We start from the raw sequence: 16106 nt of genomic DNA, 5'->3' as shown, positions 1-16106 counted from the left end.
GTTAGGTCTATCTTAAAATAATTGGTGCGGAGGCGGTGTGGAGAGAGAGGGAGCGAGGGAGTGAATTTACCCAGAAAAAAAAATGAGTAAGCTCTTGCAGTGATTAAGAAAATTAGAAAGCCCACCTAAGAGCAAAATATGTATAATAAACACGAACAGTAATGGACATTAGTATCTGTCAAATCTGTTCTATTATGGCATCTACGTTGAACTTGAAGGCCAAATTCTCCTTAATACTGTGAGTAACATGGTCAGGTCACCTGGCATGCCCTTCAGCCTGCAATAGCAGTAGCTAACGAAAAGTGGGGACCTCTGTCTCCTTTTCTGGTGACAAAGGTGCAACTAATGGACAGTGAAGACCCTGACCTGCTTCTTCTTTTTCCCCAGCCCGAGATGAAGGGATTCCCACTGACTCGATCAAAGGAAGGGGAGAGAAAGGATGCGCAAGCAGCACGGGATTTAGACTCCGTAATGGACTGCTAGCAAAAGAGGACAGCCCTCTCGCTGTTATCAGAAGGGGAACACTGAGTGTCTCATCCCTTGTGAGAAGAGTCTGCTTTCGGATGGGGCAGTTACTCACTCTTTTACAGGCTCTTCCTGACTTTGTTGCCTTCCTTTAAGCGGGTATCTCTGCACTGGCTAGCAGTCTGCTTCCTCCCTGCCAAAAAATTATTTTGGATTCGATTCATGGTTTGCCTAATTTTTTTTTTTTTTTTACACTTTAAAGGAATTGGATACTCTCTTTGTGTGCTAAATAAATTTTATGTGCATTTAAGTATTCTCAGTCCAGTAAATTCTACAGACTTCTTTTTATAAAGACATAACCAACTTGACTGAGAAACAGAAGACAGACCCTGATTATGGAGTTTCCGTTACATGAATGAGATTATATGTTTCATGACACAAATGGGCTCATCTGCAGACTTGTGCTTTTCACATTAACAGTCTGGTTTGACTTTGGATGTCGATACATATAAAGGTAACTCACTCTTTTAATGACTTATAATCATGCACTGTATGCAGGTGCTACAAGTGAATGGACCAATTCTTTATCAGTGGTAATTTGGGTGGTTCTGGCAAAAATTCATTGCATTTTATACACCAGCCTTTAACCCGTGGTAGCCTGAATGGGAATGAGGACAGTTATACCAGAATCCCGGCTCTGCCCAGAGCAGGAGGACTTCCTAGTGGACCAGTGTTCGCTTTGTAGCAGTGGAGCCAAACGAGAGCTGCCAAGCATTGGAAGCTGAGATTAGGGCTGTGAAGTTTGGATATGATGGCATTGGTGGGTGGCGTGGCATGAGGCAAGGCCACAAGAGGAGCCACAGAAGTTGGCCTGGTATGTTCCAGTTCCCTGGCTTAGTAACTGCAGCATTAGACAGAAATGACAATGGCATTTTCATAATCCCATAATCCCGTAATCCCAAAATGGTGGCAGTAATGCTGGTCTTACTGACAGTATTTTATATATTAAAAAAGAATTATATGCCATCATATTCCATACGTTGTCATCAGAAACTGATGAATGTGAGAGAGAGCCAAGGACTGCTTATTCCTGTGTCCTTCTAGCCTAAATATTCTAGAAAAGGTAAACTAGGAAGAAGTTAAAAATTATCCCCTAGGAGAATCATCTGTTTCTCAGAAAACAGGTTCGGTGCTTTCAGGAAAGACAGGGAAGAACGTTAACCTACAGCTTCCTCATCTTTTCTTCCCCCCTCGCCCTACGCCTTCCCTGCCACTCCATTTTCCACACAGTCCCTTCCTAAGTCCTGATGCTCCCCCTTCAGATTCCATCAGGGACTTCTGGAAACTGAGCCCAAACTAGCTCTGGGAAATAAAAGGCTCTGAGAACAAAAAATGCTCACTTCACTAGTAATTTAGAAAATTGGAATTAATACAACCAAAGGGTACTTTGAACAGGCTTTAGAAGGAGGTTCCCCACTGAGCAGGGAGCTGGACGAGGAGCTCCATCCCAGGACCCTGGGATCATGACCTGAGCCAAAGGCAGACACTTAACTGACTGAGCCACCTGGGTGCCCCCAAGTCATCTCTATTTAATATAAAATGTAAATGCAGTATAGAACTCTCTGGATATATCTCATAATGTACATAATTCAGAATTTAGGTTTTTGAAATACTGAAATAAGGGTGCTATGCTTGGAAAAATACAAAATACGTGGATTTCCAAAAATAGCATGATATTCTGGCACACCAGAATACAGTTGACCACTGAACAATATGGGGACTGGAGTGCCAACCTCCATAAAGTTGACAATTCATATAAAACTTTTGACTCTCCTAAAACTGAACTACTAACAGCCTACTGTTGACCAGGAGCCTTACAGATCACATGAACAGTTAATCAACACTAAGTTTGTATGTTCTATGTATTATATGCTGTATTCTTATAATAAATTAAGTTAGAGGTAAGAAAATGTTATTAAAATCATAAGAGAAAATATATTTACAGAATGGTACTATGTTTAGCAAAAAAAAATTCTGTGTATAGGTGGGACCTATGCTCATGTTATCAAGGGCCAACTGAACTCCATCATTTGGAATGATCCTAATGGTCAAGGCTGAAAAAACTGAACAAGGAGGCAAAACACCATGATGGGATACCAAACCGATAATTAGAACCAAGCCATGGAACTGGGTGAAGTAACACGGTACAACAAAGTGGGCCTGAATTTGGAGCCAACAGACTGAGGCTCCATGCTGGGACTCTTACTTACTGAAGCTGTTGGGTTTTGGACAAGTTCCTTCATCCCACTGGGCCTTAACTTTCTTCATGCACAGTACAACATGCACAGTAACTCTGCTCTTCCTCTTCCACAGGGCTGCTGTGACATAACAGATGATACTGGGAACAAAAACCGTAAAAATAGGACCTCAGGCTCTAAGGATGGAATCGTTCTTTATTTCAACATTTTAACATTGGGAAAGAAACAACATGGTACGATTTTGCTCTCAAACTGCGTGAAGTTGACTCCTTTCTTGAATGTTCTCTTATTTTTATGTAGATGTAAATCAAGAGGAAATTTTGCATTACAGGATAAGTTTCCTTCCTCACTAACAAGATTAGCTGGTACTTTTTATGAATATATGTAATTTTTAGCTATTGTTATCTCCATTCAGAGTGATGTATCCTGAATGAAAAAAGAGCTTTTTATACCGTTCTGTTTGGAGGGCCAGATTTGTTTGGTCTGTACATGCAGGATCGTCTCCCTGTTATTTTAAAGTGAACCTCAGATAGCATATTTACGGAACCTTTGAATTTGATGTTTGATTAGAACCATCTTTGATTCTTGCATATCTGTTGGCCTCATGTCCTGTGGCTGAGCTGGTCTTGAAGCTTCATTGCGCATGAAAGCCTTTGGCAGATTGTTTGCTTAGAAAGGGAGCTTGGCTCCTTCCTGGCAATCATCCTGTGCTGTCTTTGCTTGGTCCTTCCTTGTTCCTGCTCTCTCTGCCCATCTTTGAATTCTGGTTCACTCAGCCTTCAAGTCCCTAGTTGGGGACTTGTTGCCACTGAGTTGGGTTCTCACTACCCCCCCAGGGGCAACTGGTTATTTGCTCTTCCAAGCTTTCCTGCAGTTCTCACCTAGTTCTAGCCCCTCAAGTTCCATTCCTGGCAGCACTGGTTCACTGCCAGCTCCAGTAAGGTGAGAAAAGGACATGGATAACATGTGACAGCTTTCTCACATGTTGGGATGGTGCTTCTCCTTCACTTGGTTCCTTAAAGTATTCTCCAATGGAGTTCTTCCAGGAAGAATTGGCCAGTCCCAATTTCCATGGTTTAATCATAAAAACTACCGGGAAGATGGTAAGTATTCCATTTTGTGTTAAATGCTGTCATTAGGCCACCATCTTGTTTTTGGCTTTATGATCCTCCCAGTTTTCTACCGCACACTTTTTAGGTCAGCAGCTCTTTCTCTTGATTTGAACTGTTCTGATTCTAATTCCACACTAAGTGACACTCCAACACCAGGTGGGTGTCCTATAATTCAACTCTATTCTGACACTAGCTACCTGGAGAGTGTCCAATCCCGCAGACTGATGGCTCAGCCCCACAAGACTTCAGACGTCCCCACTTCAGATGCCAAACTGCAGGTCCAGAGTCTGTGCTTCTGACCAACTATAACCCAGTGGCTCCCATGAGCCCCTCCTCGGTTTTGTTAAAAAACGAAATTCAACCAAGTAGATTTGAAGATCAAATTGGCTTTATTCAGTGATTCATGAATTGGACAGGATCCCATCTAACAAGCAAAGGAAAGCTCCAAGAAGCTGTACAAAATGGAAGTTTTCCAAAGACGGAGAGGGGCAAGAAAAAGGAATTTATTAGCAAGGAATGCAGCTTTAGGCAAGCATGTCCCTTCCTAGACTAGACTAGAAGGGGGTCAATCAGATTACCTACTTGTTAGTGCTGACTAGGAAATTCCAGTTTGGCTTGTTAAAGGTTATCTTCCTGGAGTGGGGGTAGGGGAGTGGAGGGAGGGGAGAGTTGAAACCCCAGTTAAGTTATATATTAAGTCTTAATTTACTGACTTAAACGACACCATTTTGGGCCTGTACTTTTCTTTTTTAACAGGTTCCATTATTTGCTAAAGTGCCTCACAGAACTCGGAAACGTTTTGTTTACTAGAATATCAGTTTGTTGAATATATAATCCAGGACATGACTTAGGCTATAGGATGTAATTCAGAAACAGCCAGGTGCAAGAGATGCGCAAGGCAAGGTGTGGGGAAGAGGCGTGGTGCTTCCACGTCCTCTCTGACCAAATTGTTCTCCCCAGATCTTGTGTTTTCCAGCCTGGAAGCACTCAGAAACCCAGACTTCAGGGTCTTTAAGGAAGCTTCATTACACAGACTTGACTGATGAAATCACTGGCCGCTGTGACTAAACTCAGTCTCCAGCTGAAATTTGGGGTGGGAGGGACTGAAAGCAGCAACCTTTCAGTCACGTGGTAGGTTCCTCTGGTAACCCCATCCTTAAGTGACCCAGGAACCTTCCAAATTAGCATAACAAAAGCAATTCCACAGGGTTGGTCTCTTGGACAACTGCAAGAATTTCGGAAACTGGGTGCTAGAACAGGGATACAAACCAAGTACTTGTTATTGTATCACAATATTATGGATTTCAGAATCCATGCAACTGTCTTTCCTGGGCGAGGCTGAGAAGGAACCTGGGGAGTACATCCCCAGCAGCGAGGCTGGAAGAGAAGTTGGATAACACTGGGCAGGCAGCGTTCAGAAAGGCCCTCAAGGACACCCAGCTTCTCTGTCTGTGGATCCTCTCCCATGTGCATGAGTGACCTCAGGATGTAGTAAATGATGCTGGAGGGAAGGAAGGTTCCTATTTCCAGCTGCACAGGTGGGGCTATTTTCACTTTGGAACCAACCATTAGCCCAAAGACTGTTCAGTCCTAGATTCCTTGGGAAGCTTAGGCCCACAGGAAAACAAAACAGCTGGAAGGCCCAGCCCTGGCTTAAAACAGCTCGTGGTAGGTCCTGTTCTTCTAGGGGGTCTGTGACCATGCAGGGTGTGGCTGCACAGAGCCCTGGTAGCCTGAACACAAAATTGGGAGGTCTGCAGGTTGAGCTCCAACTCTCCCCTTCCATTCAGTCGGTCCTAATCCATCCTGCTTGTTCTTTCCATTTCTTCACTTCTGACATGCAGGCAGTGATTAAGCCCCAGGAAGGTATTAGAACACAGGCAGGAATAAACTTCCCGCGGGTGACTATTTGCCTATCTCTCCCTGCGCCCCCTCAGTCCCAGGTTTAGATGCTCTTCTGAAGAGCTCCCATCAGCGGAAGCTGCTCCTATCCCAGGATCTAGAGTCTCAGAACTCGAGGTGGTGAAGGACAAGCACATTATGGATTACCCGAGCTGTTTTTATTTATCTTTTTGCTATTTCAAGCAATGGGGGAAATGTCAGAAGGATGGACACGGATAAAAAACAAGACAGTTTCTAGGATGTGAGCTTTGTTGGTTTGTTTTCCTTCTGGTTAGACTGCTTGTGTTTATTTTGGCAAAGGGCAGCATGGAAGGAGAGTAAGGATGGGGAAACATCAGAAACCATTTTGTATATAACAGTGGCAAGATAAGAACAAAGCGGGGTGAATGCTAAGAGAAATAAAAGTGAAAAACATATAAATGCACATACACATATCTATATCCATCATCTCTATACATACAAATTATACATTGAGTAACTATATATGTGTAATATAAATTTTGCTAAGCAGTTTCACAGGCACCATGTAATTTGGCATGAATAAAAACACTACTAAGTTTGTACTATTGTAAATTCATTTTAGAGACAGGTGGACTCTCACATAGAGATCTCAAAGAACTTGGCCCAAAGCACGTTTGTGTGGAGCCTGGATTTTAATACGTGGGGGGCTAATTCCAGAACTTAAGTTCTTTACCATGGAAGTAAGTCTGAGTTAGTTCTGTGAGTTAGGAAGAGCAGGCACTTACAGTTTCTTTGAGGATACAGTGCCACTCAAGATAAGTGTGGGTGGCGAGTGTGATCTTTAGACGGGAGTAGATCCAGACGGTGACTCACCTCCAGAGACAGTCCTGGAACCGCAGGTCAGAAACATATTCTGGGTCTGGGCTGAACTGGCCTGGCATTTTGAAAAGAAGGAGAGGAATTCTATTTACTGTGATGTTTTTTTTTTTTTTGTTTTGTTTTGTTTTTTTGTTTTTTTTTTAAAGATTTTATTTTATTTATTTGACAGACAGAGATTACAAGTAGGCAGAGAGGCAGGCAGAGAGGAGGAAGCAGGCTCCCTGCTGAGCAGAGAGCCTGATGCGGGACCCTGGATCATGACCTGAGCAGAAGGCAGAGGCTTTAACCCAGGACCCTGGATCATGACCTGAGCAGAAGGCAGAGGCTTTAACCCACTGAGCCACCCAGGCGCCCCTTTACTGTGATGTTTGATGGGCAATCACATGATTATCGCCTGTACAGGGGAACTGGAGGCATATATATTTTTTCTATTGTTCTGACTTCTGATCTGGTTTTGCAAATATTATATACAGCATTTCTATCATTCGGCTATCATATTCAGAAGAACATAAATAGTAAAATTAATGAAATCCCTTAACTATTGGTTCAGCATATAATTTTTGCTCAAGATTGTTCTCATAAAAAATCCTTGTAGCAGAAACCTTTTATTTTTGTCTTCTCCCCAACATGTTAATCTCCTTTTATTCATGAATGATTAAGTCAGTATGACAGGAAAATAATATTTCCAGGCAGTGAACAGAAATGCAGAAATTGAATTTACTAGCCAAGCACCATATCTGAGTCATTATACCACAAATAAATTGTGTGTATGCCTGAGCAATGCATTAACTTGTTCCACTTGTCCTGATAGCATAAGACATTTTAAGGAAATGTTAGGGACTTTTAGTTTATTTCTATTCATTGAAAAATCTTATTTAGCCACCTATGCCTCTGAGCTTTTCTTGCAGTCTACAGCCTTTTCTGTAGGAAAATAATTCTAAAAGTAGATATGACATTTCTTTTAAAATCAAATGCTTCTTCAAACATATTGCCATAATAAAAATAGTAAGTAGTGCAGATGGTCTAGGGCTGTAAACTAAAACTTATTTTGACTTAGATGCCGCATGTAATCATCTATCTTTTGACAATATAAAACGGGGACTAGCTGCATAAATAAGACTCCTTTTTGTTGGTCCCTTTTCCGTCCCTTCCTCTGTTTTTTCCAAATATTGGTGACTGTTGTATTGGTCTCTACCTGCCTTTAACGTGGTGTGCGTTTCCTATAAAAACTGGATAATGGGGACGCCCGGGTGGCTCAGTGGGTTAAGCCTCTGCCTTCGGCTCAGGTCATGATCCCAGGGTCCTGGGATCGAGCCCCGCACCGGGCTCTGTGCTCAGCGGGGAGCCTGCTTCCCGCTCTCTCTCTCCCTGCCTCTCCGCTTCCATGCGATCTCTGTCAAGTAAATAAATAAAATCTTCAGAAAAAATTGGATAACGGCTTTCATTCAGCTTAAAAATAAGTGTTTCTTCGTGCCTCCCCGCCCCCCGTGATGGCCGTCCTCGGAGGCCGGGCGCCCAGTCGTCAGAACCCGCAGGTTTCCCCAGCCCCTGCGGCACCGCCCTGACCGCCGGCCTAGCCCCGCCGGCGCCCCGGTGCCCAGTCCGAGTGCGTCCGCGGCGCCTCCGGGCAGTGGGGCCCGTGGAGCGCATCTCCCGTGTTCGGAGCGCATCTCCCGTGTTCGGAGCGCATCTCCCGTGTTCGGAGCGCATCTCCCGTGTTCGCAGGCGTCTCTGGCGACCGCACAGGACGTCCGTGGCGCAAACCGACGCCCCTCCCGTCCGCACCTCACACTGTCCGCCACGTCAGCACCGGCGTCGCGGCGCGGCCGGCTCAGGCGACGACCCCGCGTCCGCGTCCAGCACGGCCGGGCGGGCTCCCTGCCGGGCGGGGCGCCGCCGCCCCGTCTCCCTCTCGCTCTGCCCGCCGCGGTCGCGACTCGTGACCCTCTCTCTGTCACACAGTAAATAAAATCTTTAAAAAACCTGGTATCTCAAAGAGCAATATACAGGTAGGCAAGCTCAGAAACAGGTAAATTAAAATGGGGGAGGCCTGGCTGGTTCGGTGGGGAGAGCTTCCACTGGAAGGTTCCAGACCGGCTCTCCCGACCCGCACTCCTGAGGGCTGGTCACCCCGCGGCCAGGCTCCGCCCGGGTTCTCGCCATCTCTTCCCTCCGCGCGCTGTAGCACGCGCCCCCGCGGCGCTCACACGTGTGCGCGCGCGCACGCACGCACTGCCATCACGCACGTGCGCGTGCGCACGCACACGCACAGCGAGCATTCACGTGTACGCGCGCGCGCCTCCTGCCTACCTCTGCTACCTACCTTCTCGTGCCTTATCGTTCCTTTACAGCCTTTTGAAGTATCAGATTATCTGACGGCCTCAGCTTCACAGATGTCTTCACGGAGGACGGTGAAAGGCGGTTAGGGCACAGGTCCGTTTGAACATTTTGGCATCCAGAAACATTTTTTATTTTAAGATTTTATTTATTTATTTATTTTTTAAAGATTATTTTTTTATTATTTTATTTTTTTTTTTTTTTTGGCAGAGAGAGATCACAAGTAGATGGAGAGGCAGGCAGAGAGAGAGGGAAGCAGGCTCCCTGCTGAGCAGAGAGCCCGATGCGGGGCTCGATCCCAGGACCGTGAGATCATGACCTGAGCCGAAGGCAGCGGCTTAACCCACTGAGCCCCCCAGGCACCCAATTATTTATTTATTTGACAGACCGAGATCACAAGCAGGCAGAGAGCCAGGCAGAGAGAGATGGGCAAGCAGGCTCCCCCCGAGCAGAGAGCCCTACGCGGGGCTGGATCCAGGACCTTGAGATCATGACCTGAGCGGACGGCAAAGGCCTCAACCCACTGAGCCACTCAGGCGCCCCCAGAAACAATGTTTTTTATTGGATGACCCAGCGGGGCGCCCCTCAAATGCGTCTATAGAGCCAGTCCTTTTCTCAAGCTGTAGGTAGGGTTGGAAATCTGGATTCGGGAATGATATGCTTGATTGGATACTGGAAGACTAGCATTGACCAACACTGCACAGTTTACAGAAAGGATTGATTTGAGGGATGAAACTGCGCACTGCCCGCACCATTAACATGTAACTGGACTGAGACCTTCCTGTCTTGGCCTGAATCATCCAGCAGGGAATCATTTCAACAGTTGATTTTGCTGACCAAGAGAGCATTCTCAGTTGTCATGAGATGTCTGTCCTTCCTTTTGGGGGTAGGGGAAACCGATGGGGGTTCAAATTCCAGACCCCAAAGTCTGCGTGTCATAGTCCTTAGGCTCGGAACCCACTTTCCAGATTACATGAGCAAGCCCACAGTCCACTCAGGACGACCCCCAGCAATACCTCTCCTTGAACACCATTCTGCCAAGCAAAGGCTGGGATGTATCAGCAAGAATTTTTTCATCCCAGGCGAGTAGAGCCAAATGAATCAACCTCTTCTCTTTTGGATAGAATTTGTGGCTGTCAGTCAGTCAGCAGTCTGCTCCCCTGGCCAGGATAAACATTAACAAATTGTCTCTTCCAGGTTCTGTCTGTGTGCTAATGTGCCCATACAGAAGTTATGGTTACAAAAAAAAAAAAAAAAAAAAAGGAGAAGAAGAAGAAAAAGAAGTAGTTATGGTTACATTATTTCATTTGCTCATCAAACTTAAAAATGCCTATTACATATTTCTCCTGTTTCCTGTGTTTTCCAAATATGAAACGTTTATGTTTTCCATTATCACATTTTCAAATCTAGAATTACTGGGTTGAATACAGTTACTGGTTCTGGGTAGGTACCTATGTAAATTTCAGTTGCCATGTCCATATTTATTTCAAGATTAGTAAATACATTATATGCTCTTATTAAATCCTTTTTGATTTTTGCTTAGGACAAAAGGAAGGGGAGGGAATGCCTGTACCTGGTTGTTACCATGCTGGGCACCTTCCACTCCAGCTTCTGGGGGGGATTCTGGTTGAAGAAATACAGGAGAAAACCAAATCCTGCAAAGGTGGAACAATGGGCCCTGTCACACAGCTAGGAAAAGAGCCAATCAGCAATTGAAACCAGCTCTACCCGATTCTCTGCTGGCTGTCCTACCTGGGGCTTCCTTTCCGGATGCTTTGTTCCCATGTAGTCTCCCCACTGTGCTCAGAGTTTTGGGGATAATCTCTGTCCAGCAGTGCCCTCAGTGATGTGAATGGCAGCTCTACTTACCTTGATCCCCCTCCCCCACCGAAACAAAAACAAGAGAAAAAGAACCCACTCTGTCCACCTTGTCTGCCCCTCACTCTGCGGCCACCTTGCTTTCTCTCCCTTTCCAGCAAAGCAGCTGGAAGGGGTTGCCCTCGCTCTGCTCTCTCTGCTGCACCCCCGCCCTTGCTCCACACCCACCTTGCTTCCGCCTGCACCTCTCCACGGTAGAAGGTCTCCAAATTCCTCTTAGTTCTCAGAACGTACTGCACAACTTTCAGCTCTTAAATTCTCTGACCTTTGAAAATGTACAGTGTTGACCGGTCGTTCCTTCCTGAAACCCTCTCCTTCCTCACAAACAGTAGAGCCGTTTTGCCTTCTGGTTCTCCTCCCCTTGACATCTACCCCTGCCTCCGCTCACTCCCAGGCTCTTTAACTTCCTCTTGTCTCACTTGCTCCTTTCATGGGGGAGATGCTTTGTGGTCTCTGCCTTTTTGCTTTCCCTACTTCTCCTTTCTCTATGCATTTGATTTTTTTTCCCTCCTGTGAAGTCTTACCGATGCCATGGCCTCAGCTCTCAAATACATGTCTTCAGTCCCAGACTTCCCTTGTAAAGTACTCACTGGGCATCTCCCAGGGTGTGTCTCAAGACACTACAGGCTTCTCTCCCCTCACTCCCCATTGCCTTCTGTAGACCCCTTACCCTCAAACAGTTGGTTGCTCTGTACTTGGTGACAATGTAATACCTTTAGATTCCTCTTTTATCACTTGATGTATTATAGTTATTTATTTATGCATCTGTTCCTTCTGTGGTTGATTAGCAATGAAAGTACTTATCTTCAATGCTTAGAATAGTTTCTTCCATTTTTAGCACACTTTCTGGCCAAAAGTAGGGGCTCAGGAAACATTTTGTTGAATAAATGACTAAAACAGCAGATATGCCTTTACAGACTCAACTGAATCATTCTGCAAAAAATCTGGAAGCACAAGATTGCCTCTTGTTTTCTGTGATCTATGCAGATAACCCAAATTCCTGAGATTAAAATGCAAACCACTTTTGTTGAATATTCTAAGCATGTCTCTGAAGAACACTCCCCACTTCTTGGCAAGAGTTGGTTTTGGTATGTCACCCCATCATAAAGAGTTATGTAATCTTAGCTTTGACTGTGATGACTTCATACTGAAACCCACCAGAACACAAAAGAACATTCTAACTCAGATCCATCGGTTCTGAGTGCCCAGATGTCCTGACCGTGAGGCTTCATTGCACAGACACCCTCCAGCTTTGCCCACCACATCACCTTCCTTTTCTTTCTCAACCCTTGGTCCATGCTTATAACTATGCACAGCAGATTTGCCTCAGCATCCCTCTGGAAAGTTAGAAAGTTCTTGAGGTTTTAGTTGTATCCACGAGAAGTTATGTCCACTGAATATTTCTTTACCTTGTATTTCAAACAAGTCTAAAACTACTAAAGAGATGTTTTTCTCAGTCTCACACAGAACAAAACTGAATTGGACAGGGTCTGATTGAGCAGGTATTTCTGACTATAGTCCTTCTATAAGCAATAATGACGCTCCTAGAGTGAGCAGGACATTGCATTAGGCACAGTGGGTAATAAAAATGAAGAAAACATATGCCTCCTGTTTTTAAAGCTGTCTATATGCTGACTCATCTAGAAATTGATCTCCAGTTATGTAATGTTCTGAGTTAGTCTTAACAACCTAAACCTGTCTGTACATCACAATCACTTTGGTATACTTAAAATAATAAGAATGCCTTGAGTCCACATTAGACACAACCAAGTCAATGTTTTTAGGGGATTAAGCCCGAAATCTTTATTGGTTTTTGCTTTGTTTTGTTCTTTAAAGATTTTACTTTTAAGTATTCTCTGCACATAACGTGGGGCTTATAGGTCTCGAACTCACAACCCCGAGATCAAGAGTCACATGTTCGGGGCGCCTGGGTGGCTTGGTGGGTTAAAGCCTCTGCCTTCGGCTCAGGTCATGTTCCCAGGGTCCTGGGATCGAGCCCCGCATCGGGTTCTCTGCTCAACAGGGAGCCTGCTTCCTCCTCTCTCTCTGCCTGCCTCTCTGCCTACTTGTGATCTCTGTCTGTCAAATAAATAAATAAAATCTTAAGAAAACAAAACAAAAAAAAGAGTCACATGTTCTTTGGACTGAGCCAGCCGGACACACCTGTATTTTTTTGTTTTTTAATTTATCAGAAGATTGTAATGCAGCCAGTGGGCTAGGTTTGAGAAACGACTGGCCCATATTTCACCTAAGTAAAACTCCACTGATATGTCTGCATGAGGATATAACTGGAGGAGCCATGTTCATTGACCTCTTCATTTTTAGTGACACAATTTTCAGAAACTCAGGCAAATTTTTAGCTTTATAATGTCGTAAAGTGAAAGCTCAGAGAAAGGAAAAATGTAAGTCCATTTTTTTTTTCCCAAGTGAAATGTCTGCATTTTTCTCTTATGTGACTTCTATATAATTTACTTGTCATGCTGGGATGGTTCATGATTTAGCTTTGCTAATCAGTGCTAATAGGAAGAGCATCTGGCGTATTGGAATGGAATTAGTTATGGCAATCATGAAATTCAATCAAACAACAAATATTAGCAAGTGCCAGCTATGTGCCAGACAGAGCGTACACATCACAGATCACTCTTAAAATATCTTTAAAATAGATGACATGAGCTACTAAGTAACGGGAGACTATGGGAAAATACTAAGTAACAGTGGTTTCTAAGGAGCAGCATAATACCAGGGGGATTATTATAACAACCCTTCTGAGTCAATCAAGGCAAACTAAATTGAATCCTGTAGTGTTAGAGTTAATGCCATCAATGCTGGTGTTTTTCATTTCGTATCTTTAATATACATCAGAATGGGATTCCAGGATCTTCTCAGGTTGCATACGTTTAGCAGGGTGGGTATTCTTTAGTTTCCCTGTCCTTAGGAAGGTCAATTTACTAATTTTTAAGACAGCTAAAAGAATGTAGAGGATGGAATGGGAATTGGAGGGAAGTGTGAGAGTATCCTGACCCATGACAAGTGACTTCGAAGCAGGAACTGAATTACTCCTTTGGCAGAGATGTGGGGTAGGGGAAGAGAAAGCAAAGTAGTGAGTGAGGTTGGTTTCGGTGGAAATCAAGTGTGCAGGGAAATGGGGAAGATGTCTTTAAAGGAAGGTAGAAAATAATTACATTTGGATTCCACATGGCATGGTAGGCTGACGTTCTAGAACTAGAAAGATTGCTCCAGGGTGAGCAGGGAACCAGACAGGGGCTCAATCCCAGGATCCGGGAAACATGACCTGAGCTGAAGCCAGACTCTTAACTGATTGTGCTACCCAGGCGCCCAAGAGGAGCATGTTAACAAAAAAGAAGGCTTCATCAGTTACGACAAATGTCCTTCATGCCCCAAGTTCTGTTTTTGTTGGGCTTTGCTTTGGGTTTTGGTTTTTGTCTTGTCATGATTTTAGTAAGAAAAAAGGAAAGGCTTTTAATTCTTATTTCTTTTCTCTTTCCCCTAGATGCCTATTTATGGGGCAGGATCTAAGGTAGTGTCTACAGTTCTAGAGGTTTCGTGGGTCCCATTTCAGGAGAGGTGCCCTCGTTTGCACAAGCGCTGGCCACTGACATTGGATTTGCAGGGAGACTGCTTTATTCCCGTTGTGCTGCATGAAACGCCGGTCAGCTTCGGGAGAGGAAACTTACTACTCACTAGCAGAACATCACAGAGACAGTCAAAATCAATTCATAAAAGAGAACTAGAGTCTGAGAAAGACATTTGGAAACAGATTTTGTGCTTTTTTATTCTCTAAACGCTTAATTATAAAATGCACGTATATGTGTATGTAATTCATCTGCTCTTGACCTCATCCCATGAAAAGGCTAAATTAATTTATAAAAATACATACCATACAAAAGGTTACCATAAATTACTTAGGCAATCTGGGCCAGGGGACTCCTTGTGCAAGAACATAAATAAGACGTAATCATGTTAAAACAGTTGCTAGGAAGGATACAGATCTGGCTGTAAATGTTCTAAGCCATCAGAGAAGAAACAATGTCCGCTTACCGAACTCTGGTGTTCTGAGATCAAAGCCGATGAGTTCTCTGGACAAAGCAGAGCCTTCCCTCATCCTGAGACCCGAGAGAGCGCTCTCGCTGAGTCTTTGTGAAGGGCCCTGTGAGCTGGGGATGCTGGTGTCATCTCTGTGTGGCCGTGATGAGTACAACAGAGACTTCCATTTGGCTCTTTAACACAGCGTCCCTCCATTTCGGTCCAAGAAAGCCGAAGCGCCATTTGGTACAATCAATTCAATGAACCGACAAATAATGTAACCCGAGTAGGCAGCTTTCAAAGAGAATGATAGGATACGAGGGACAAAACATGTATTTGAATTGCCTTTCACATATATGGAGGGGTGGACTCTTGCTGGGAAGGCCCCCCAGCACCAGGCACAGTAAGCACAGGAGGTCTGTGCATCATTCAATAGTTCTTAAGACACGTAGAGGTAAGCAGGACAGCAAATGCTCTTATTTTGCAGTGAAGACCATCTAGGATCGGGGAGGTTAATTTATCTGATGTTCACACAGCTTGTGAAATGGCACAAATTGGACCCTCTTTTTTTTTTTTTTTTTTTAAGATTTTATTTCTTTATTTGAGAGAGAGAGATATCACCAGCTGGGGGGAGGGGCAGAAGGAGAGGGAGAAGCGTGTTCCCTGCTGAGCAGGGAGCCCAAGGCAGGGCTGGATCCCATGACTCTGGGGTCATGACCTGAGCGGAAGGCAGATGTTTAACCGACTGAGCCACCCAGGCGTCCCCACAAGCTGCACTCAGAACAGTGACCTCCTGATTCCAAGCCCAGCGCTTTCCGCAGTACATTCAACAAGTTCTTACTGGGGACCTGCTCTAGGCTGGCACTGTTCTAGAGCTTGGGGACGCAGTAAGTCATGTTACCAGAGTCCCTATTGTTGGAGGGGGAAGAGTAACAGATACTTAAAAAACAAGCAAATGGATATTATCAATGGGGTGCTAAGTGCTATAGAGACCAGTAAGGAAGACAGCCAGCCAGAGCAGAGGGGAAGGTGCCGCGGCAAATGAGAATCCCCCAAAAAGAACTTTTTAAAGGTGACATTTGAGCAGAGACCTGAAGGAAGTGAAGCGCCTTGAGAGGAAAATATTTTCCTATTACGCCCGATATGGTGGCTAAGGTATATAACCCTGTTTTTTGATACTCGGGTATATATATTTTATTTTTTTTTAAGATTTTATTTATTTATTTGACAGAGATCACAAGTAGGCAGAGAGAGAGGAGGAAGCAGGCTC

The 16106-nt window shown here is 44.5% G+C and overlaps 1 long non-coding RNA gene across 1 annotated transcript; it reads right to left on the bottom strand.

The window, feature by feature from the left end:
- Window positions 1–9396: 9396 nt before the first annotated feature.
- LOC101675214 lies at window positions 9397–11266 on the bottom strand. The gene is made up of 3 exons (XR_199748.3): window positions 10961–11266; window positions 10488–10569; window positions 9397–10125 (listed from the first exon to the last, which is right to left on the bottom strand). It is a non-coding gene; the product is annotated as an uncharacterized LOC101675214 (long non-coding RNA).
- Between the last annotated feature and the right edge of the window lie 4840 nt (window positions 11267–16106).

The sequence above is a fragment of the Mustela putorius genome, unplaced genomic scaffold (assembly GCF_011764305.1).
Source record: "Mustela putorius furo isolate JIRA1106 unplaced genomic scaffold, ASM1176430v1.1 tig00000785_pilon_pilon_pilon, whole genome shotgun sequence".
Taxonomy (NCBI): Eukaryota; Metazoa; Chordata; class Mammalia; order Carnivora; family Mustelidae; genus Mustela; species Mustela putorius.
This window is presented reverse-complemented; position numbering and strand designations above follow the sequence as displayed.